We start from the raw sequence: 26,371 nt of genomic DNA on the forward strand, positions 1-26,371 counted from the left end.
ATGGTGAAAGCTACTCAAGGGTTTTGGGTTGCACAGACTACGTAATGCAGTCGGTAATCACACTGATCCAATCTGCTGATTCCCCAAAAATTTTCGATATCGGTGAAGCACTAATACGTGTGTGTGTGTGTGTGTGTGTGTGTGTGTGTGTGTGTGTGTGTGTGTGTGTGTGTGTGTGTGTGTGTGTGTGTGTGTGTGTGTTCATAAAGCACATTTTCTCTGATAACTCTCTTTCTCTGATAACCCCCCACCTCTCTCTCTCTCTTTCTGTTCCATCCTCACTCTGCCCCATCCTAATACATTGCAGCACCCTCCCACACATCTCTGTCTCCCTCTGTCTCCAGATGTGTTCTGATATGTTCAGACATGTTCAGTGACCTGATATGTAAATCCTCTTCAAATTTCAAGTCAATTGGATGAAAATTGAGGATTTTTGAAAATTTAGCCTTTGGCCCATGTTGATCTCAAAATTAACAGGTGTTTGAATTCAGCGACCTGATAAGCTATACAAGCAAATCGGATGAAAATTGACAATTTTAGAGATAATTAAAAAATTTAGCCTATATTAGGCTTACCTTTTGGCCTATGTTGACCTTTTGACCTAAGTTAACCTCAAAAATAACAGGTGGTTGAATTCATTGACCTGATATGCAAATCCTGTTCAAATGTTAAATCAATTGGATGAAATTTGAGGATTTTAGAAAAATTGGCTGATGTTTACCTTTTCGGTCGACCGAATTTTACGAAAATTCAATGCGGGACCCTCGCAGGGTCGGTGACATTCATCTCTAAAAAATTTCAGAACGATCGGTTGAGCGGTTTGGGCCGGAAGTGAGCGGACCGCCAAACAAACACACAAACAAACAAACAAACTGAGGCAATCAACATACATGTCAAAACAAAAAGGTTTTTTTTTCCAAGTAACAAACATACAGAGGTGAAAACAATCAACTACCACGTTCAGTGGCAGAGATAATCAGAGCGAGAACTGCTTTGCGATACATGTCCCCGACCAGTCCAAAATGGTTATAACTCTGAAAAAATGACGAAACGCTCTGAAACTCGAACTTGTTCTGTAACTTATCATAGTAAAGCCATGTACCAAGTTTCAGTTAAATACTGTATGGGGAAGGGTATGGGGAAAAAGTCTTAAAAAGGAAGAAGGGTGGAGGAAGGATGGGGGAAGGACAGAAGAAGGATTGAGGAAGGATTGAGAGAAGGATGGAAGAAGGACTGAGAGAAGGATTGAGGAAGGATGGAAGAAGGACAGAGAAGGATTGAGGAAGGATGGAAGAAGGACGGAGAGAAGGATTGAGGAAGGATGGAAGAAGGATTGAGGAAGGATTGAGAGAAGGATTGAGGAAGGATTGAGAGGATGGAGGAAGGATTGAGAGGATGGAAGAAGGATTGAGAGAAGGATTGGAAGAAGGATGGAAGAAGGATTGAGAGAAGGATTGAGGAAGGACAGAAGAAGGATTGAGAGAAGGATTGAGGAAGGACAGAAGAAGGATTGAGAGAAGGATTGAGGAAGGATTGAGAGGATGGAAGAAGGATTGAGAGAAGGATTGAGGAAGGATTGAGAGGATGGAAGAAGGATTGAGAGAAGGATGGAAGAAGGATTGAGAGAAGGATTGAGGAAGGATTGAGAGGATGGAAGAAGGATTGAGAGAAGGATTGAGGAAGGATTGAGAGGATGGAAGAAGGATTGAGAGAAGGATGGAAGAAGGATTGAGAGGATGGAAGAAGGATTGAGAGAAGGATTGAGAGGATGGAAGAAGGATGGAGGAGGACGGAAGGACAGAGAAAGGACTGAGGAAGGATGGAAGGACAACCTTCATCCTCTCCGGTGAAGTTGGTCGTGGACGAATGAGCTTGTGGAACGCTCGCCAAGTGGCTTAAGCACTCAAGCAAGCACTCCAAGGAACGGCTGCAGCTCGGCAAGTGTTCGCAAGCCGATCGCTCATGAATGTCACACACCCGTGGCGGAGGTTCAGTATGCCTTGTGGAGTGCCCTTGTAGTTTGAGGTTGTATTTCGGACAAATCACACGTTTTGACGGGCATGATGTCGATTCCTCATCTCAAAAGACTGAAACACTGTTGCAAACAAATCGAAAATCTAAAAACGAAGGATCTATTGACACGTGTGACGTGCTGGACACACAGTTGTACCGGCAGCGAAACGACGGAGTGCGAGACGAAGCTTCTGTTTTCACGTCGCCTTGACCCGATGAGTCACGAAGGCAAATCATGAACAGGATCACAGGCAGCAGCGGCGACCGACTCGTTGCTAGGGAGTTGATTTCACCGCGCCAAAATGGCGGCGGCCGTCGCTAACCGGAAGTAACCCTCACCCAGTCCGATCGGCCGTACGTCACACTCGTCACACCGATGTTTAAAAAAAAAACTTTCACTGAATATTACAATTGGTGCTGCATCGTCGGTTCAAGGACGAACGCATATTAATAGTTCTATTTCTCGGAGCTCGGACAACCCATACTTCCGCTCCAGGCGGGGTTCTTCTTCACCATGACAATATCGCCTTGACGTTTCACCCTTTTTTTCCCGCCAAATCTCAGATTGCCGACAGATTCCCCCTCCCCCCCCCATTAGGATCCACTTTGCGCCTCCGAGTTTGCAAATCGATGATCTTCCCAACCAAGCGTAACGTGACGTCAGTAAATCTTCCTCCCTCCGGAGTCCGGCTGCCGCGACCCCGTCGCCACTCACGTGTTTAAACCCCCGGCCGGTGACGGTCTCGTCCCGCCTCCTGGAACGTGCTGCGCATGATGGACGCGTTCGCTTCTAACTGGTTCACCGAGACGTGTCCGTTGTTCCCCGGACAGAGATTCAGCCTCCAGGTGCAGGAGGTTCTTTATTCCGGGAGGTCCGACCACCAGGACATCTTGGTGTTCCAGAGGTGAGGACACGAGACCCCATCGGACGGACGTGATTGTTCCGCAAAACGAAACTTCCTAACGGTTCAAACAGGTCATTGTTTACCGGATAACGCGAGGAACTACGGACGGGTGAATGAATCCTCGACTCGGACGCTTTCTGGGAGGAAAAACAAATCAACATGGACTTGGTCATGGTCATGGTCATCATTTTCCTTTTGATTTAATGTTTCATCCAAATCAACAAACATATTATGAGCAGAGTCGATGGGGTCGATTCGCCGACGGACCAAAGGATCGTCCTGTTTGCCAAAAATTGCTTTTGAGATCAGTTTGTGGGCTCAAAAAGGCCTCTGAGGCCATGGCCACGTGGGCCGTGTTCCTGTCCTCACAAACTTGTATAGAGTAAAGAAAAGAAACACTTCGACGTTTCCCAACCTTTATTTAAATTTATTTATTTATTTATTTTTTCGGTTAAGTGTCCGTATCGCATTTTCGATGCTGAATCTGAAAATGTTGGAATTTTTTTTTTTTTAACCTTTCTGATGACTTCTCACCCCCAGAACTTAAATTTATTCAGAATGGTGACAAAAAATGATATTTTTATGAATTTCTCACCAACTGAGTCAGATATTTCTAACTCTGAAGTATTGTCAATAATAATTTTTTTTCCAGAATTATAAGTAGAGGATAAATGGGGTTCTGAGGCATCCATTCAAATGGATGGGGGGGGAAGGGAAAAATTCTCTGACTCAAGCCCCAAAAGCCCAAAAGAGGAGACCAATTCCCTTCCCCTCCCATACAAGGAAATGTAAAATTGAGACGGATTCCATTCCCCTCCCATACAAGCAAATGTAAAATTGAGACAGATTCCCTCCCCCTCCCATACAAGCAAATGTAAAATTGAGACGGATTCCCTCCCCCTCCCATACAAGCAAATGTAAAATTGAGATGGATTCCCTCCCCCTCCCATACAAGCAAATGTAAAAATGACACCGATTCCATTCCCTCCCATACAAGCAAATGTAAAATTGAGACCGATTTCCTCCCCCTCCCATACAAGCAAATGTAAAACTGAGACCGATTCCATTCCCTCCCATACAATCAAATGTAAAATTGAGACGGATTTCCTCCCCCTCCCATACAAGGAAATGTAAAATTGAGACTGATTTCCTCCCCCTCCCATACAAGGAAATGTAAAATTGAGACTGATTTCCTCCCCCTCCCATACAAGCAAATGTAAAATTGAGATGGATTTCCTCCACCTCCCATACAAGTAAATGTAAAATTGAGACCGATTACCTCCCCCTCCCATACAAGCAAATGTAAAATTGAGACCAATTCCCTCCCCCTCCCATACAAGCAAATGTAAAACTGAGACTGATTTCCTCCCCCTCCCATACAAGCAAATGTAAAATTGAGACCGATTTTCTTCCCCTCCCATACAAGGAAATGTAAAATTGAGACGGATTTTCTCCCCCTCCCATACAAGCAAATGTAAAAATGACACCGATTTTCTCCCCCTCCCATTCAAGGAAATGTAAAATTGAGACTGATTCCCTCCCCCTCCCATACAAGTAAATGTAAAACTGAGACCGATTCCATTCCCTCCCATACAAGCAAATGTAAAATTGACACCGATTCCCTCCCCCTCCCATACAAGCAAATGTAAAACTGAGACTGATTTCCTCCCCCTCCCATAAAAGCAAATGTAAAATTGAGACCGATTTCCTCCCCCTCCCATACAAGCAAATGTAAAATTGAGACCAATTCCCTCCCCCTCCCATACAATCAAATGTAAAACTGAGACTGATTTCCTCCCCTCCCAAACAAGCAAATGTAAAATTGAGCCCGATTTCCTCCCCTCCCATACAAGGAAATGTAAAATTGACACCGATTCCCTCCCCTCCCATACAAGCAAATGTAAAACTGAGACTGATTTCCTCCCCCTCCCATACAAGGAAATGTAAAATTGACACCGATTTCCTTCCCCTCCCATACAAGCAAATGTAAAATTGAGACGGATTTCCTCCCCCTCCCATACAAGCAAATGTAAAATTGAGACCGATTTCCTCCCCCTCCCATACAAGGAACTGTAAAATTGAGTCTGATTCCCTCGCCCTCCCATAAAAGCAAATGTAAAATTGAGACGGATTTCCTCCCCCTCCCATACAATCAAATGTAAAACTGAGACTGATTTCCTCCCCTCCCAAACAAGCAAATGTAAAATTGAGCCCGATTTCCTCCCCTCCCATACAAGCAAATGTAAAATTGAGACCAATTCCCTCCCCTCCCATACAATCAAATGTAAAACTGAGACTGATTTCCTCCTCCCAAACAAGCAAATGTAAAATTGAGCCCGATTTCCTCCCCCTCCCATACAAGCAAATGTAAAATTGAGACGGATTTCCTCCCCCTCCCATACAAGCAAATGTAAAATTGAGACCGATTTCCTCCCCTCCCATACAAGCAAATGTAAAATTGAGACGGATTCCCTCCCCCTCCCATACAAGCAAATGTAAAATTGAGACCAATTCCCTCCCCTCCCATACAATCAAATGTAAAACTGAGACTGATTTCCTCCCCCTCCCAAACAAGCAAATGTAAAATTGAGCCCGATTTCCTCCCCCTCCCATACAAGCAAATGTAAAATTGACACCGATTCCATTCCCTCCCATACAAGCAAATGTAAAATTGAGACGGATTCCCTCCCCCTCCCAAACAAGCAAATGTAAAATTGACACCGATTCCATTCCCTCCCATACAAACAAATGTAAAACTGAGACTGATTTCCTCCCCTCCCATACAAGCAAATGTAAAACTGAGACCGATTCCCTCCCCTCCCATACAAACAAATGTAAAATTGACACCGATTTCCTCCCCTCCCATACAAGCAAATGTAAAATTGAGACCAATTCCCTCCCCCTCCCATACAATCAAATGTAAAACTGAGACTGATTTCCTCCCCTCCCAAACAAGCAAATGTAAAATTGAGCCCGATTTCCTCCCCCTCCCATACAAGCAAATGTAAAATTGAGACGGATTTCCTCCCCCTCCCATACAAGCAAATGTAAAATTGAGACCGATTTCCTCCCCCTCCCATACAAGCAAATGTAAAATTGAGACGGATTCCCTCCCCCTCCCAAACAAGCAAATGTAAAATTGACACCGATTCCATTCCCTCCCATACAAACAAATGTAAAACTGAGACTGATTTCCTCCCCCTCCCATACAAGCAAATGTAAAACTGAGACCGATTCCCTCCCCCTCCCATACAAGCAAATGTAAAATTGAGCCCGATTTCCTCCCCCTCCCATACAAGCAAATGTAAAATTGAGACCGATTTCCTCCCCCTCCCATACAAGGAAATGTAAAATTGACACCGATTCCCTCCCCCTCCCATACAAGCAAATGTAAAACTGAGACTGATTTCCTCCCCCTCCCATACAAGGAAATGTAAAATTGACACCGATTTCCTCCCCTCCCATACAAGCAAATGTAAAATTGAGACGGATTTCCTCCCCCTCCCATACAAGCAAATGTAAAATTGAGACCGATTTCCTCCCCTCCCATACAAGGAAATGTAAAATTGACACCGATTCCCTCCCCCTCCCATAAAAGCAAATGTAAAATTGAGACCGATTTCCTCCCCTCCCATACAATCAAATGTAAAACTGAGACTGATTTCCTCCCCTCCCAAACAAGCAAATGTAAAATTGAGCCCGATTTCCTCCCCTCCCATACAAGCAAATGTAAAATTGAGACCAATTCCCTCCTCCCATACAATCAAATGTAAAACTGAGACTGATTTCCTCCCCTCCCATACAAGCAAATGTAAAATTGACACCGATTCCCTCCCCCTCCCATACAAGCAAATGTAAAATTGAGACCGATTTCCTCCCCCTCCCATACAAGCAAATGTAAAATTGAGACGGATTTCCTCCCCCTCCCATACAAGCAAATGTAAAATTGAGACCGATTTCCTCCCCCTCCCATACAAGCAAATGTAAAATTGAGACCGATTTCCTCCCCCTCCCAAACAAGCAAATGTAAAATTGACACCGATTCCATTCCCTCCCATACAAACAAATGTAAAACTGAGACTGATTTCCTCCCCCTCCCATACAAGCAAATGTAAAACTGAGACCGATTCCCTCCCCTCCCATACAAACAAATGTAAAATTGACACCGATTTCCTCCCCTCCCATACAAGCAAATGTAAAATTGAGACCAATTCCCTCCCCTCCCATACAATCAAATGTAAAACTGAGACTGATTTCCTCCCCCTCCCAAACAAGCAAATGTAAAATTGAGCCCGATTTCCTTCCCCTCCCATACAAGCAAATGTAAAATTGAGACGGATTTCCTCCCCTCCCATACAAGCAAATGTAAAATTGAGACCGATTTCCTCCCCTCCCATACAAGCAAATGTAAAATTGAGACGGATTCCCTCCCCTCCCAAACAAGCAAATGTAAAATTGACACCGATTCCATTCCCTCCCATACAAACAAATGTAAAACTGAGACTGATTTCCTCCCCTCCCATACAAGCAAATGTAAAACTGAGACCGATTCTCCCCCTCCCATACAAGCAAATGTAAAATTGAGACCAATTCCCTCCCCCTCCCATACAATCAAATGTAAAACTGAGACTGATTTCCTCCCCCTCCCAAACAAGCAAATGTAAAATTGAGCCCGATTTCCTCCCCCTCCCATACAAGCAAATGTAAAATTGACACCGATTCCATTCCCTCCCATACAAGCAAATGTAAAATTGAGACGGATTCCCTCCCCCTCCCAAACAAGCAAATGTAAAATTGACACCGATTCCATTCCCTCCCATACAAACAAATGTAAAACTGAGACTGATTTCCTCCCCCTCCCATACAAGCAAATGTAAAACTGAGACCGATTCCCTCCCCCTCCCATACAAACAAATGTAAAATTGACACCGATTTCCTCCCCCTCCCATACAAGCAAATGTAAAATTGAGACCAATTCCCTCCCCTCCCATACAATCAAATGTAAAACTGAGACTGATTTCCTCCCCCTCCCAAACAAGCAAATGTAAAATTGAGCCCGATTTCCTCCCCTCCCATACAAGCAAATGTAAAATTGAGACGGATTTCCTCCCCTCCCATACAAGCAAATGTAAAATTGAGACCGATTTCCTCCCCCTCCCATACAAGCAAATGTAAAATTGAGACGGATTCCCTCCCCCTCCCAAACAAGCAAATGTAAAATTGACACCGATTCCATTCCCTCCCATACAAACAAATGTAAAACTGAGACTGATTTCCTCCCCCTCCCATACAAGCAAATGTAAAACTGAGACCGATTCCCTCCCCCTCCCATACAAGCAAATGTAAAATTGAGACCAATTCCCTCCACCTACCATACAATCAAATGTAAAACTGAGACTGATTTCCTCCCCCTCCCATACAAGCAAATGTAAAACTGAGACCGATTCCCTCCCCTCCCAAACAAGCAAATGTAAAATTGAGCCCGATTTCCTCCCCCTCCCATACAAGCAAATGTAAAATTGAGACCGATTTCCTCCCCTCCCATACAAGGAAATGTAAAATTGACACCGATTCCCTCCCCTCCCATACAAGCAAATGTAAAACTGAGACTGATTTCCTCCCCTCCCATACAAGGAAATGTAAAATTGACACCGATTTCCTCCCCTCCCATACAAGCAAATGTAAAATTGAGACGGATTTCCTCCCCTCCCATACAAGCAAATGTAAAATTGAGACCGATTTCCTCCCCTCCCATACAAGGAAATGTAAAATTGACACCGATTCCCTCCCCTCCCATAAAAGCAAATGTAAAATTGAGACCGATTTCCTCCCCTCCCATACAATCAAATGTAAAACTGAGACTGATTTCCTCCCCTCCCAAACAAGCAAATGTAAAATTGAGCCCGATTTCCTCCCCCTCCCATACAAGCAAATGTAAAATTGAGACCAATTCCCTCCCCTCCCATACAATCAAATGTAAAACTGAGACTGATTTCCTCCCCCTCCCAAACAAGCAAATGTAAAATTGAGCCCGATTTCCTCCCCTCCCATACAAGGAAATGTAAAATTGACACCGATTCCCTCCCCTCCCATACAAGCAAATGTAAAACTGAGACTGATTTCCTCCCCTCCCATACAAGGAAATGTAAAATTGAGACGGATTCCCTCCTCCCAAACAAGCAAATGTAAAATTGACACCGATTCCATTCCCTCCCATACAAACAAATGTAAAACTGAGACTGATTTCCTCCCCTCCCATACAAGCAAATGTAAAACTGAGACCGATTCCCTCCTCCCATACAAACAAATGTAAAATTGACACCGATTTCCTCCCCTCCCATACAAGCAAATGTAAAATTGAGACCAATTCCCTCCCCTCCCATACAATCAAATGTAAAACTGAGACTGATTTCCTCCCCTCCCAAACAAGCAAATGTAAAATTGAGCCCGATTTCCTCCCCTCCCATACAAGCAAATGTAAAATTGAGACGGATTTCCTCCCCTCCCATACAAGCAAATGTAAAATTGAGACCGATTTCCTCCCCCTCCCATACAAGCAAATGTAAAATTGAGACGGATTCCCTCCCCTCCCAAACAAGCAAATGTAAAATTGACACCGATTCCATTCCCTCCCATACAAACAAATGTAAAACTGAGACTGATTTCCTCCCCCTCCCAAACAAGCAAATGTAAAATTGAGCCCGATTTCCTCCCCCTCCCATACAAGCAAATGTAAAATTGAGACCAATTCCCTCCCCCTCCCATACAAACAAATGTAAAATTGACACCGATTTCCTCCCCCTCCCATACAAGCAAATGTAAAATTGAGACCAATTCCCTCCCCCTCCCATACAATCAAATGTAAAACTGAGACTGATTTCCTCCCCTCCCAAACAAGCAAATGTAAAATTGAGCCCGATTTCCTCCCCTCCCATACAAGCAAATGTAAAATTGAGACGGATTTCCTCCCCTCCCATACAAGCAAATGTAAAATTGAGACCGATTTCCTCCCCTCCCATACAAGCAAATGTAAAATTGAGACGGATTCCCTCCCCCTCCCAAACAAGCAAATGTAAAATTGACACCGATTCCATTCCCTCCCATACAAACAAATGTAAAATTGAGACGGATTTCCTCCCCCTCCCATACAAGCAAATGTAAAACTGAGACCGATTCCCTCCCCCTCCCATACAAGCAAATGTAAAATTGACACCGATTTCCTCCCCCTCCCATACAAGCAAATGTAAAATTGAGCCCAATTCCCTCCCCCTCCCATACAAGAAAATGTAAAATTGAGACGTATTCCCTTCCCCTCCCAAACAAGCAAATGTAAAATTGAGCCGATTTCCTCCCCCTCCCATACAAGCAAATGTAAAATTGAGACGGATTTCCTCCCCCTCCCATACAAGCAAATGTAAAATTGAGACCGATTTCCTCCCCCTCCCATACAAGCAAATGTAAAATTGAGACGGATTCCCTCCCCCTCCCAAACAAGCAAATGTAAAATTGACACCGATTCCATTCCCTCCCATACAAACAAATGTAAAACTGAGACTGATTTCCTCCCCCTCCCATACAAGCAAATGTAAAACTGAGACCGGTTCCCTCCCCTCCCATACAAGCAAATGTAAAATTGAGCCCGATTTCCTCCCCCTCCCATACAAGCAAATGTAAAATTGAGACCGATTTCCTCCCCTCCCATACAAGGAAATGTAAAATTGACACCGATTCCCTCCCCCCCCCATACAAGCAAATGTAAAACTGAGACTGATTTCCTCCCACTCCCATACAAGGAAATGTAAAATTGACACCGATTTCCTCCCCCTCCCATACAAGCAAATGTAAAATTGAGACGGTTCCTCCCCCCTCCCATACAAGCAAATGTAAAATTGAGACCGATTTCCTCCCCCTCCCATACAAGGAAATGTAAAATTAACACCGATTCCCTCCCCTCCCATAAAAGCAAATGTAAAATTGAGACCGATTTCCTCCCCCTCCCATACAATCAAATGTAAAACTGAGACTGATTTCCTCCCCCTCCCAAACAAGCAAATGTAAAATTGAGCCCGATTTCCTCCCCTCCCATACAAGCAAATGTAAAATTGAGACCAATTCCCTCCCTCCACATACAATCAAATGTAAAACTGAGACTGATTTCCTCCCCCTCCCATACAAGCAAATGTAAAATTGAGACCGATTTCCTCCCCCTCCCATACAAGCAAATGTAAAATTGAGACCGATTTCCTCCCCCTCCCATACAAGCAAATGTAAAATTGAGACGGATTTCCTCCCCTCCCATACAAGCAAATGTAAAATTGAGACCGATTTCCTCCCCCTCCCATACAAGCAAATGTAAAATTGAGACCGATTTCCTCCCCCTCCCAAACAAGCAAATGTAAAATTGACACCGATTCCATTCCCTCCCATACAAACAAATGTAAAACTGAGACTGATTTCCTCCCCCTCCCATACAAGCAAATGTAAAACTGAGACCGATTCCCTCCCCCTCCCCATACAAACAAATGTAAAATTGACACCGATTTCCTCCCCCTCCCATACAAGCAAATGTAAGAATTGAGACCAATTCCTCCCCTCCCATACAATCAAATGTAAAACTGAGACTGATTTCCTCCCCCTCCCAAACAAGCAAATGTAAAATTGAGCCCGATTTCCTCCCCCTCCCATACAAGCAAATGTAAAATTGAGACGGATTTCCTCCCCCTCCCATACAAGCAAATGTAAAATTGAGACCGATTTCCTCCCCTCCCCATACAAGCAAATGTAAAATTGAGACGGATTCCCTCCCCCTCCCAAACAAGCAAATGTAAAATTGACACCGATTCCATTCCCTCCCATACAAACAAATGTAAAACTGAGACTGATTTCCTCCCCCTCCCATACAAGCAAATGTAAAACTGAGACCGATTCCCTCCCCCTCCCATACAAGCAAATGTAAAATTGAGACCAATTCCCTCCCCCTCCCATACAATCAAATGTAAAACTGAGACTGATTTCCTCCCCGTCCCATACAAGCAAATGTAAAACTGAGCCCGATTTCCTCCCCTCCCATACAAGCAAATGTAAAATTGACACCGATTCCATTCCCTCCCATACAAGCAAATGTAAAATTGAGACGGATTCCTCCTCCCAAACAAGCAAATGTAAAATTGACACCGATTCCATTCCCTCCCATACAAACAAATGTAAAACTGAGACTGATTTCCTCCCCTCCCATACAAGCAAATGTAAAACTGAGACCGATTCCCTCCCCTCCCATACAAACAAATGTAAAATTGACACCGATTTCCTCCCCTCCCATACAAGCAAATGTAAAATTGAGACCAATTCCCTCCCCTCCCATACAATCAAATGTAAAACTGAGACTGATTTCCTCCCCTCCCAAACAAGCAAATGTAAAATTGAGCCCGATTTCCTCCCCTCCCATACAAGCAAATGTAAAATTGAGACGGATTTCCTCCCCTCCCATACAAGCAAATGTAAAATTGAGACCGATTTCCTCCCCCTCCCATACAAGCAAATGTAAAATTGAGACGGATTCCTCCCCTCCCAAACAAGCAAATGTAAAATTGACACCGATTCCATTCCCTCCCATACAAACAAATGTAAAACTGAGACTGATTTCCTCCCCCTCCCATACAAGCAAATGTAAAACTGAGACCGATTCCCTCCCCTCCCATACAAGCAAATGTAAAATTGAGACCAATTCCCTCCCCTCCCATACAATCAAATGTAAAACTGAGACTGATTTCCTCCCCTCCCATACAAGCAAATGTAAAACTGAGACCGATTCCCTCCCCTCCCAAACAAGCAAATGTAAAATTGAGCCCGCTTTCCTCCCCCTCCCATACAAGCAAATGTAAAATTGAGACCGATTTCCTCCCCCTCCCATACAAGGAAATGTAAAATTGACACCGATTCCCTCCCCCTCCCATACAAGCAAATGTAAAACTGAGACTGATTTCCTCCCTCCCATACAAGGAAATGTAAAATTGACACCGATTTCCTCCCCTCCCATACAAGCAAATGTAAAATTGAGACGGATTTCCTCCCCTCCCATACAAGCAAATGTAAAATTGAGACCGATTTCCTCCCCCTCCCATACAAGGAAATGTAAAATTGAGACTGATTCCCTCCCCCTCCCATAAAAGCAAATGTAAAATTGAGACGGATTTCCTCCCCCTCCCATACAATCAAATGTAAAACTGAGACTGATTTCCTCCCCCTCCCAAACAAGCAAATGTAAAATTGAGCCCGATTTCCTCCCCCTCCCATACAAGCAAATGTAAAATTGAGACCAATTCCCTCCCCCTCACATACAATCAAATGTAAAACTGAGACTGATTTCCTCCCCCTCCCAAACAAGCAAATGTAAAATTGAGCCCGATTTCCTCCCCTCCCATACAAGGAAATGTAAAATTGACACCGATTCCCTCCCCTCCCATACAAGCAAATGTAAAACTGAGACTGATTTCCTCCCCCTCCCATACAAGGAAATGTAAAATTGAGACGGATTCCCTCCTCCCAAACAAGCAAATGTAAAATTGACACCGATTCCATTCCCTCCCATACAAACAAATGTAAAACTGAGACTGATTTCCTCCCCTCCCATACAAGCAAATGTAAAACTGAGACCGATTCCCTCCCCTCCCATACAAACAAATGTAAAATTGACACCGATTTCCTCCCCTCCCATACAAGCAAATGTAAAATTGATACCAATTCCCTCCCCCTCCCATACAATCAAATGTAAAACTGAGACTGATTTCCTCCCCCTCCCAAACAAGCAAATGTAAAATTGAGCCCGATTTCCTCCCCCTCCCATACAAGCAAATGTAAAATTGAGACGGATTTCCTCCCCTCCCATACAAGCAAATGTAAAACTGAGACCGATTTCCTCCCCCTCCCATACAAGCAAATGTAAAATTGAGACGGATTCCCTCCCCCTCCCAAACAAGCAAATGTAAAATTGACACCGATTCCATTCCCTCCCATACAAACAAATGTAAAACTGAGACTGATTTCCTCCTCCCAAACAAGCAAATGTAAAATTGAGCCCGATTTCCTCCCCTCCCATACAAGCAAATGTAAAATTGAGACCAATTCCCTCCCCTCCCATACAAACAAATGTAAAATTGACACCGATTTCCTCCCCCTCCCATACAAGCAAATGTAAAATTGAGACCAATTCCCTCCCCTCCCATACAATCAAATGTAAAACTGAGACTGATTTCCTCCTCCCAAACAAGCAAATGTAAAATTGAGCCCGATTTCCTCCCCTCCCATACAAGCAAATGTAAAATTGAGACGGATTTCCTCCCCTCCCATACAAGCAAATGTAAAATTGAGACCGATTTCCTCCCCTCCCATACAAGCAAATGTAAAATTGAGACGGATTCCCTCCTCCCAAACAAGCAAATGTAAAATTGACACCGATTCCATTCCCTCCCATACAAACAAATGTAAAACTGAGACTGATTTCCTCCCCCTCCCATACAAGCAAATGTAAAACTGAGACCGATTCCCTCCCCCTCCCATACAAACAAATGTAAAATTGACACCGATTTCCTCCCCCTCCCATACAAGCAAATGTAAAATTGACACCGATTCCCTCCCCCTCCCATACAAGCAAATGTAAAAATGACACCGATTCCATTCCCTCCCATACAAGCAAATGTAAAATTGAGACGGATTTCCTCCCCCTCCCATACAAGCAAATGTAAAATTGAGACCGATTTCCTCCCCCTCCCATACAAGCAAATGTAAAATTGAGACTGATTCCCTCCCCCTCCCATACAATCAAATGTAAAATTGAGACGGATTTCCTCCCCCTCCCATACAAGGAAATGTAAAATTGAGACTGATTCCCTCCCCCTCCCATACAATCAAATGTAAAATTGAGACGGATTTCCTCCCCTCCCATACAAGGAAATGTAAAATTGAGACTGATTCCCTTCCCCTCCCATAAAAGCAAATGTAAAATTGAGACCGATTTCCTCCCCCTCCCATACAATCAAATGTAAAACTGAGACTGATTTCCTCCCCTCCCAAACAAGCAAATGTAAAATTGAGCCCGATTTCCTCCCCTCCCATACAAGCAAATGTAAAATTGAGACCAATTCCCTCCCCTCCCATACAATCAAATGTAAAACTGAGACTGATTTCCTCCCCCTCCCAAACAAGCAAATGTAAAATTGAGCCCGATTTCCTCCCCTCCCATACAAGGAAATGTAAAATTGACACCGATTCCCTCCCCCTCCCATACAAGCAAATGTAAAACTGAGACTGATTTCCTCCCCCTCCCATACAAGGAAATGTAAAATTGAGACGGATTCCCTCCCCCTCCCAAACAAGCAAATGTAAAATTGACACCGATTCCATTCCCTCCCATACAAACAAATGTAAAACTGAGACTGATTTCCTCCCCCTCCCATACAAGCAAATGTAAAACTGAGACCGACTCCCTCCCCCTCCCATACAAACAAATGTAAAATTGACACCGATTTCCTCCCCCTCCCATACAAGCAAATGTAAAATTGAGACCAATTCCCTCCCCCTCCCATACAATCAAATGTAAAACTGAGACTGATTTCCTCCCCCTCCCAAACAAGCAAATGTAAAATTGAGCCCGATTTCCTCCCCCTCCCATACAAGCAAATGTAAAATTGAGACGGATTTCCTCCCCCTCCCATACAAGCAAATGTAAAATTGAGACCGATTTCCTCCCCCTCCCATACAAGCAAATGTAAAATTGAGACGGATTCCCTCCCCCTCCCAAACAAGCAAATGTAAAATTGACACCGATTCCATTCCCTCCCATACAAACAAATGTAAAACTGAGACTGATTTCCTCCCCCTCCCAAACAAGCAAATGTAAAATTGAGCCCGATTTCCTCCCCCTTCCATACAAGCAAATGTAAAATTGAGACCAATTCCCTCCCCCTCCCATACAAACAAATGTAAAATTGAGACCAATTCCCTCCCCCTCCCATACAATCAAATGTAAAACTGAGACTGATTTCCTCCCCCTCCCAAACAAGCAAATGTAAAATTGAGCCCGATTTCCTCCCCCTCCCATACAAGCAAATGTAAAATTGAGACGGATTTCCTCCCCCTCCCATACAAGCAAATGTAAAATTGAGACCGATTTCCTCCCCCTCCCATACAAGCAAATGTAAAATTGAGACGGATTCCCTCCCCTCCCAAACAAGCAAATGTAAAATTGACACCGATTCCATTCCCTCCCATACAAACAAATGTAAAACTGAGACTGATTTCCTCCCCCTCCCAAACAAGCAAATGTAAAATTGAGCCCGATTTCCTCCCCCTCCCATACAAGCAAATGTAAAATTGAGACCAATTCCCTCCCCCTCCCATACAAACAAATGTAAAATTGAGACCGATTTCCTCCCCTCCCATACAAGCAAATGTAAAATTGAGACCAATTCCCTCCCCCTCCCATACAATCAAATGTAAAACTGAGACTGATTTCCTCCCCTCCCAAACAAGCAAATGTAAAATTGAGCCCGATTTCCTCCCCTCCCATACAAGCAAATGTAAAATTGAGACGGATTTCCTCCCCTCCCATACAAGCAAATGTAAAATTGAGACCGATTTCCTCCCCTCCCATACAAGCAAATGTAAAATTGAGACGGATTCCCTCCCCTCCCAAACAAGCAAATGTAAAATTGACACCGATTCCATTCCCTCCCATACAAACAAATGTAAAACTGAGACTGATTTCCTCCCCTCCCATACAAGCAAATGTAAAACTGAGACCGATTCCCTCCCCTCCCATACAAACAAATGTAAAATTGACACCGATTTCCTCCCCTCCCATACAAGCAAATGTAAAATTGACACCGATTCCCTCCCCCTCCCATACAAGCAAATGTAAAATTGAGACAGATTTCCTCCCCCTCCCATACAAGCAAATGTAAAATTGAGACGGATTTCCTCCCCTCCCATACAAGCAAATGTAAAATTGAGACCGATTTCCTCCCCTCCCATACAAGCAAATGTAAAATTGAGACTGATTCCCTCCCCTCCCATACAATCAAATGTAAAATTGAGACGGATTTCCTCCCCCTCCCATACAAGGAAATGTAAAATTGAGACTGATTCCCTCCCCCTCCCATACAATCAAATGTAAAATTGAGACGGATTTCCTCCCCCTCCCATACAAGGAAATGTAAAATTGAGACTGATTCCCTCCCCCTCCCATACAATCAAATGTAAAATTGAGATGGATTTCCTCCCCCTCCCATACAAGTAAATGTAAAATTGAGACCGATTCCCTCCCCCTCCCATACAAGCAAATGTAAAATTGACATCGATTCCCTCCCCCTCCCATACAAGCAAATGTAAAATTGAGACCGATTTTCTCCCCCTCCCATACAAGGAAATGTAAAATTGAGACGGATTTTCTCCCCCTCCCATACAAGCAAATGTAAAAATGACACCGATTTTCTCCCCTCCCATTCAAGGAAATGTAAAATTGAGACTGATTCCCTCCCCTCCCATACAAGTAAATGTAAAACTGAGACCGATTCCATTCCCTCCCATACAAGCAAATGTAAAATTGAGACAGATTTCCTCCCCCTCCCATACAAGGAAATGTAAAATTGAGACCGATTTCCTCCCCCTCCCATACAAGCAAATGTAAAATTGAGACTGATTCCCTCCCCCTCCCATACAATCAAATGTAAAATTGAGACAGATTTCCTCCCCCTCCCATACAAGGAAATGTAAAATTGAGACCGATTTCCTCCCATCCATCCATCCATTAGCAAATGTAAAATTGAGACTGATTCCCTCCCCCTCCCATACAATCAAATGTAAAATTGAGACGGATTTCCTCCCCCTCCCAAACAAGCAAATGTAAAATTGACACCGATTTCCTCCCCCTCCCATACAATCAAATGTAAAATTGAGATGGATTTCCTCCCCCTCCCATACAAGCAAATGTAAAATTGACACCGATTCCCTCCCCCTCCCATACAAGCAAATGTAAAACTGAGACTGATTTCCTCCCCCTCCCATAAAAGCAAATGTAAAATTGAGACCGATTTCCTCCCCCTCCCATACAAGCAAATGTAAAATTGAGACCAATTCCCTCCCCCTCCCATACAATCAAATGTAAAACTGAGACTGATTTCCTCCCCCTCCCAAACAAGCAAATGTAAAATTGAGCCCGATTTCCTTCCCCTCCCATACAAGCAAATGTAAAATTGAGACGGATTTCCTCCCCCTCCCATACAAGCAAATGTAAAATTGAGACCGATTTCCTCCCCCTCCCAAACAAGCAAATGTAAAATTGACACCGATTCCATTCCCTCCCATACAAGCAAATGTAAAACTGAGACCGATTCCCTCCCCCTCCCATACAAGCAAATGTAAAATTGACACCGATTTCCTCCCCCTCCCATACAAGCAAATGTAAAACTGAGACTGATTCCCTCCCCCTCCCATACAATCAAATGTAAAATTGAGACAGATTTCCTCCCCCTCCCAAACAAGCAAATGTAAAATTGAGCCCAATTCCCTCCCCCTCCCATACAAGCAAATGTAAAATTGAGACTGATTTCCTCCCCTCCCATACAAGCAAATGTAAAATTGAGACCGATTTCCTCCCCCTCCCAAACAAGCAAATGTAAAATTGACACCGATTCCATTCCCTCCCATACAAACAAATGTAAAATTGACACCGATTCCATTCCCTCCCATACAAACAAATGTAAAACTGAGACTGATTTCCTCCCCCTCCCATACAAGCAAATGTAAAATTGAGACCGATTTCCTCCCCCTCCCATACAAACAAATGTAAAATTGAGACTGATTTCCTCCCCCTCCCATACAAGAAAATGTAAAATTGAGACGTATTCCCTTCCCCTCCCATGCAAGCAAATGTAAAATTGAGACTGACAAGCCCCAAAAGCCCAAAAAACTGTCAATTTCTGACCAATATATCAAGTTATAGTTTTTTTCCGATTAGGAAAGACGAAAATGACACTTGTACAACGATTGGATTATTTTTAAAACACAATTTTTGAAAACTGCACAATATTTTGCTAAAATTGAACTGTTTTTGTCATTCTCAGATCAACATAAGACCGAGATCACACCAGTGCCACCAACAAAAGTTCATTAATGTTATGCTGCACGGATTCATCGGAATTGATAGTATTCTTTATAGAGTTGTGTAGCTCGGTCAAACTGAATTTTTGAGTGCGGAATTTCCCTGCTCCATCCTTCACACGTCTTTGTTGGCGTATGTCACCTCGTAAATATGTCACCTTCGCAGGAAGTTCTTTCTCCGATAGTGTACTCAGTAAATATAGACTGTCTGGGGTCAAAGGTCCTTTGTGCTTTTTGAAAGTTTGTATAGCATTCAATAGCCTAGTATTTTTCTTTTTCTTTAAGTCTTCCTTTTTCCTAAGTTACTTGATTTCGGTCCTATGCAACATCCAATCAATTGGAAAATGTGATTAGCGTATTCATTGACCTGAAAAACATGAAATGATATATTACAAGGCTTATTAGTCACATTCGAGAAGGAAAACATGAAAAAGGTCAATTTTTGGCCGCCATTTTGAAACATTAAGGTTCTGGGGGTCAAAGGTCATCGGAGGTAAATAATTCGACCGGATTCAGATTCAGCATGGAAAACGGCCGTAGAAAATGCTATGCACATTATTTCAATAATACTTACCCAACCCTAGCCACAGAGAGAGAGATAATGCGATATATATATATATATATATATATATATATATATATATATATATATATATATATATATATATATATATATATATATATATATATATAGTAATCCCCCTTTTCTCGCGGGGGTTACGTTCCGAACCTCCCCGCGCTAAGTGAAAATCCGCGATGAATGGACACCTCCCTAAAAAATCGTCTCGTCTGGTCTGGTCGGTTTGGGAGTGATCGGGTTTGAGGTGCCTTAGATCGACTCGTCTGGTTTGGTCGGTTTGGCAGTGATTTGGTTTGAGGTGCCGGAGATCGACTCGTCTGGTCTGGTCGGTTTGGCAGTGATTGGGTTTGAGGTGCCTGAGATCGACTCATCTGGTCTGGTCGGTTTTGAGGTGCTGGGTACGAGCAGTGCTCGTCCAACGGTGGCAAACCTTTTTCCTTCCCGAAGCATATATCAAGCACCTTAACCTTCTCCTGGAGCGTCAGGACCTTCTTCTGGCGCTTCGGTTCCTTGCCAGAGGCCTTAGAAGGTGCAGGGCGTTTGGGCGGCATCGTGGGGCTTAGAGAAAAAACGTAGAAAATATTTGAAGTTCACGAGCGAAACTTTGTCTCGTGCGTTGTGTGACTGGTCGAGCACCACGCGTTATAATTTATTGCTTATATATTTATATTGCTAAATAATTTATATTTTATATATTATTACCGCGATGTACCAGGGGAATCCGCAGAAAAAATTAGTTACGTTCCAAGGGAAAACCTGCGATGAACCAGGGGCGCGATAGGTGAACCGCGATAAAGCGGGGGTTGACTGTATATGTATATATTGTTGCGGTTCTGGAAACTGCATCCCTCCAACATGCAGTGGTCCCCAGACAGTTATTTCATTAATGTATATTCAGATAGTCCCTTCCTTCTTAGTCTACTGGGTCGAAAGGACAGTGCGTTGTGTAAATCTCATAGTTAGGTCTGATTAAATCTCTGAACCTCATTCCAACTCTGCCTTTTTCTCTATTCCTGAGGTAAATCCAATCAACGGGTCCTCGCGAGGCCAGCAGGCACTCCGCTCGGACACCCATCTGTAAAAACCACAGCCACACCCTTCGTGTAACAATGCGTCCTCACAGAAGACCAAGGGCAGCAGTAGAAGCCAACAAGAAATGCCAGCGCTGCACGGAGCACGTGCTCCACAGCGATGACCCCTCACCCACTGTTCAGGCGATCAGAGGCATAACCAAAACACCAAATGCTAACAACATACAGTATGCACGCGACGCACACTTCTTCAATCCAAATCTCCATTAATAATTATATCCGATCCTTTCCCTCAATTCCGTGACACAAATCAGGGCTGGCACCGTGCACCCCACCGCCTCTGTTGACCACGAACACGATGCTCAATGGCGGCCCCGCGCGCACTGTATGGGGCATGCTCGATGGCGGGCGTACCTGTGCGCTGACCACATGTACAATGGCAGACTCGCGCACAGCCCATGATAATTAATCATCGTACAGAACAGGGCACGAATAACACGTATTTGGTCGGGTCTGCGCATGGGGTTACAATAACATCTTTCCGTCGGTCTTCGCTCACCACAACGGCAACAAATGTCTCCCGCAGACGGCAGATATCCTCTCGCACCTCCGCCTCGATGCAGCTGCTACCAGGCAGAGGCATGCTGTGTGGCCAGATCGCTCGGGCCACGTGGCACACCATGGAGGAGGCACATTGACCAGTACCAACCGCAGGTCACCGCAGCACGGCACGGGGTTCAGTGCGAGACGAATAATATCACGGGATTCGGTGCAAGGCAATTAATATCACGGGGTTCGGTGCAAGGTGATTCATATCATGGGGTTCGGTGCAGGGCGGTTCGTGTCACGGTGCTCGGAGCGAGACGATTAATATCACGGAGTTCGGTGCAAAGTGATTCATATCACGGGGTTTGCTGTAAGGTGATTAATATCACGGGGTTTGGTGCAAGGCGATTAATGTCACGGGGTTCGGAGCCAGACGATTAATATCACGGGGTTCGGAGCCAGACGATTAATATCACGGGGTTCGGAGCCAGACGATTAATATCACGGGGTTCGGTGCAAGGCGATTCATATCACGGGATTCGGTGCGAGGCGATTAATATCACGGGGTTCGGTGCGAGGCGATTCATATCACGGGGTTCGGAGCGAGGCGATTAATATCACGGGGTTCGGAGCGAGGCGATTAATATCACGGGGTTCGGAGCGAGGCGATTAATATCACGGGGTTCGGTGCGAGGCGATTCATATCACGGGGTTCGGAGCGAGGCGATTAATATCACGGGGTTCGGTGCGAGGCGATTCATATCACGGGGTTCGGAGCGAGGCGATTAATATCACAGGGTTCGGAGCGAGGCGATTCATATCACGGGGTTCGGTGCGAGGAGATTAATATCACGGGGTTCGGTGCGAGGAGATTCATATCACGGGATTCGGTGCGAGGCGATTAATATCACGGGGTTCGGTGCGAGGAGATTCATATCACGGGGTTCGGTGCGAGGCGATTCATATCACGGGGTTCGGTGCGAGGCGATTCATATCACGGGGTTCGGTGCGAGGCGATTCATATCACGGGGTTCGGTGCGAGGCGATTCATATCACGGGGTTCGGTGCGAGGCGATTCATATCACGGGGTTCGGTGCGAGGCGATTAATATCACGGGGTTCGGAGCGAGGCGATTCATATCACGGGGTTCGGTGCAAGGAGATTCATATCACGGGGTTCGGTGCAAGGAGATTCATATCACGGGGTTCGGAGCGAGGCGATTAATATCACGGGGTTCGGTGCGAGGCGATTAATATCACGGGGTTCGGTGCGAGGCGATTCATATCACGGGGTTCGGTGCGAGGCGATTCATATCACGGAGTTCGGTGCGAGGCGATTCATATCACGGGGTTCGGTGCGAGGCGATTCATATCACGGGGTTCGGTGCGAGGCGATTCATATCACGGGGTTCGGTGCGAGGCGATTCATATCACGGGGTTCGGTGCGAGGCGATTAATATCACGGGGTTCGGAGCGAGGCGATTCATATCACGGGGTTCGGTGCGAGGCGATTCATATCACGGAGTTCGGTGCGAGGCGATTCATATCACGGAGTTCGGTGCGAGGCGATTCATATCACGGGGTTCGGAGCGAGGCGATTCATATCACGGGGTTCGGTGCGAGGCGATTAATATCACGGGGTTCGGTGCGAGGTGATTAATATCACGGGGTTCGGTGCGAGGTGATTAATATCACAGGGTTCGGTGCGAGGCGATTAATATCATGGGGTTCGGTGCGAGGCGATTAATATCACGGGGTTCGGTGCGAGGCGATTCATATCACGGGGTTCGGTGCGAGGCGATTCATATCACGGGGTTCGGTGCGAGGCGATTCATATCACGGGGTTCGGTGCGAGGCGATTCATATCACGGGGTTCGGTGCGAGGCGATTCATATCACGGGGTTCGGTGCGAGGCGATTAATATCACGGGGTTCGGAGCGAGGCGATTAATATCACGGGGTTCGGTGCGAGGCGATTCATATCACGGGGTTCGGAGTGAGGCGATTAATATCACGGGGTTCGGTGCGAGGCGATTCATATCACGGGGTTCGGAGCGAGGCGATTAATATCACGGGGTTCGGTGCGAGGCGATTAATATCACGGGGTTTGGAGCGAGGCGATTCATATCACGGGGTTCGGTGCGAGGCGATTCATATCACGGGGTTCGGTGCGAGGCGATTCATATCACGGGGTTCGGTGCGAGGCGATTCATATCACGGGGTTCGGTGCGAGGCGATTAATATCACGGGGTTCGGTGCGAGGCGATTTCATATCACGGGGTTCGGTGCGAGGCGATTAATATCACGGGGTTCGGTGCGAGGCGATTAATATCACGGGGTTTGGAGCGAGGCGATTCATATCACGGGGTTCGGTGCGAGGCGATTAATATCACGGGGTTCGGTGCGAGGCGATTAATATCACGGGGTTCGGTGCGAGGCGATTCATATCACGGGGTTCGGTGCGAGGCGATTAATATCACGGGGTGCGAGGCGATTAATATCACGGGGTTTGGAGCGAGGCGATTCATATCACGGGGTTCGGTGCAAGGCGATTCATAAATGCATGTTCAGATGAGCTCATTCCCATGTCTAATGGGATTTTAAATGTGATGCATTGAGAAGGTTAAAGAATAGATCCCCTCTCTTATGGGAAGTTTTTTTTTTCTTTACGACAGACACGTTTACACACATTTCTTTCGCGAACTCTGACGCGTGCCCTTATTTTTACTCAACAACGTTCTTTCGCGAGTGCTGATGCCCACCTTTTTTGAGAGCGCACGGGTCGTCATGGTAACCGTGCGCAAGTGGGGCGGGGTGAGCTTTGGGCGGACTGTTCCCGCCGAGATGGCCCGCAGATAGAAAATGAATTGGAGGTCCGTTCAGAGGCGAGAGAAGAGAACGAGAAAAAAAAGCCAGAGAGGAAAAGGAGGAGGAAGCATGCAAGCCTGCAAGCGAGCGTGTGGTGCACGTGTGGGTGTCTGACCAGCGCTAACGAGACAATTCGTCCTTCCCAGTGCTTGAGCAAGCGAGCGTGTGGTGCGCGTGTGGATGTGAGCAGCGCCAACAACGAGTGAGGCACGGGTCGTTCACCAACGTGTGAGGTGCGGGTCAGTCAGCGACGGACCATGTGGGTCACTGGACGTCACCAGTTTCATGAATTGTGAGAAGTGCCCGTGTCGCAGCACCAGGGTCTAAACCCGCGACAGATAATCTCGGTTCCCTCTCAGACATCGACTGGCATTCAAGGCTGTTTGTGAGAGGATGCACGGCAAGGCTGGGTTCTGGCGACGGACGTGACACGTACGCACACATTTCAGGACGTTTTCACTTCACGGCCAACTAGTCTCTGGTGAGCGAGACGACTCTTCTCCCCCTCCCCTCCCCCGAATGATCTGTCTGGTTCCCATGTCTGTGTTTAGCTGTAAGTCAACCCCCGATAAGCATCTGCTCTTTGTCTCTTTCCTGGCATTTTGATTGATTTTGCTTTTAAATTAATTCTTTATTTACCTCAGAAAATAAAGTTCATTCCATTTATTTATTTTATGATTAATAAATTATTTATTGATTTCCAACCTGTCCGTGTTTGTCCTTTCCTTCCATTGGTCTAGCATTGTCCGAACCGAGATAGACTGGGAGGTAATTACCACAGATTTGACCAAAAATAGTTTCCACGCACCAGCGGTTAAAACGCTCGGCCGCCATAATTAAAATCTAATCGAGATAACATTGGTGCTTTGCCGAGGGCGCGCTCCCCGCTCAGGTTAAACGACATAATTAAACGACATAATTAGACTGTGGACACTGGAACTCGTGGTTAACTGGGTAGCGTTCGTGGTTCTAAGACAACCCACCGTACCACAACATTAATTGTGAGCAGTGCCCCCAGGTCCGGCTCTTCCAAGGACAACCCGGGATTAATCCCCCTGAGTGACAAGTCGGTGTCTCGGTACCCGTGGCTGCAACAATATATACCAACTGGTTCGTTCATCTGCAGCATGTGGTTACGGGTTTGCATCATTTCTTGCAGTGGTATGACGATGTTGCTGTTGCTGTGCCACTGTTGGTTGGAGCAAGAATTTGGAATTCGTTCATGGTGCCGGCGATAACTTGCCTACTCTTTGTGAAGGACACCGTGTGATCTTTAACGTCCACCAGATAATGCTGGCAGACAGGACCCCCAGTTTAATGTCTATCCGAGGGACGGCACACACATTGATGAAACGTCCTATAGCTGGGTCAGATTAGAACCCAGGCTGGACAGCTTCGAGGTGAGTCGAGATACCAGTGAAGTTAACTGGAAAGTAAAATTAATGTAATACTACACTTGGGTTTCAAGTGGCGTTATTTGCTTCTCAAGGGACCCGCTTCACACTCGGTAGGTAAGTTATATCACACACCTGACCGTGTAACAATGGATGTCACCGAACAACTGTTGAGCTGTTATTCACAGCCCATTAGGATAGCAGTGAATGCAAGTCATATAGCTGCATTCCTAGCATTGTTGAGAAGTAAGAGGTTCAAGTATGTTTTCTTAAATGTGGAGAAAAATAACACATGATCTCACTCGGTTTGCCTTATTACGTCGTAGCTGCTTTGTCTGTGAAATTTATCAATAAGAACTAACGGGCTGTTTTTGAAACCTCCATCACTCTTAGTAAAACTTATGGACGAGTGCTGGTGCTGGATGGTGTGATACAATGCACCGAACGAGACGAGTTTGCATACCAAGAGATGATGGCACATCTACCGCTCACCTCGCACCCTCTGCCCGAGGATGTGAGCATCTGTTGAACCTCCTAAGTTTGTGTTGATAACGCCATGTCATTCACGTGAAATCAGTGTTGCTTATCGTTTTTATTTAACTGCTGCTTCTTTAAATTTGCCGTTGACCTCAGTGAACCGTTAGTTTGTATTTATGAAACTCACGACTGTATAATTACCCCACACGAGAAGCAAAAAGTGAGGTTATGCAATTCTTATTATGCACCGGTTCATTAACTCTGGTGTGTGTGTGTGTGTGTGTGTGTGTGTGTGTGTGTGTGTGTGTGTGTGTGTGTGTGTGTGTGTGTGTGTGTGTGTGTGTGTGTGTGTGTGTGTGTGTGTGTGTGTGTGTGTGTGTGTGTGTGTGTGTGTGTGTGACACA

General features: G+C 45.2%; 1 long non-coding RNA gene across 1 annotated transcript; it reads left to right on the forward strand.

The window, feature by feature from the left end:
* The first annotated feature begins 2,456 nt into the window (after nucleotides 1–2,456).
* On the forward strand, nucleotides 2,457–26,371 carry LOC147016100 (uncharacterized). The gene is made up of 2 exons (XR_015049995.1): nucleotides 2,457–2,918; nucleotides 25,884–26,371. It is a non-coding gene; the product is annotated as an uncharacterized LOC147016100 (long non-coding RNA).

Source organism: Eptatretus burgeri, chromosome 12 (assembly GCF_056783735.1).
Source record: "Eptatretus burgeri isolate ZD-2024b chromosome 12, Ebu_testis_v1, whole genome shotgun sequence".
In the NCBI taxonomy this organism is placed as follows: domain Eukaryota; kingdom Metazoa; phylum Chordata; class Myxini; order Myxiniformes; family Myxinidae; genus Eptatretus; species Eptatretus burgeri.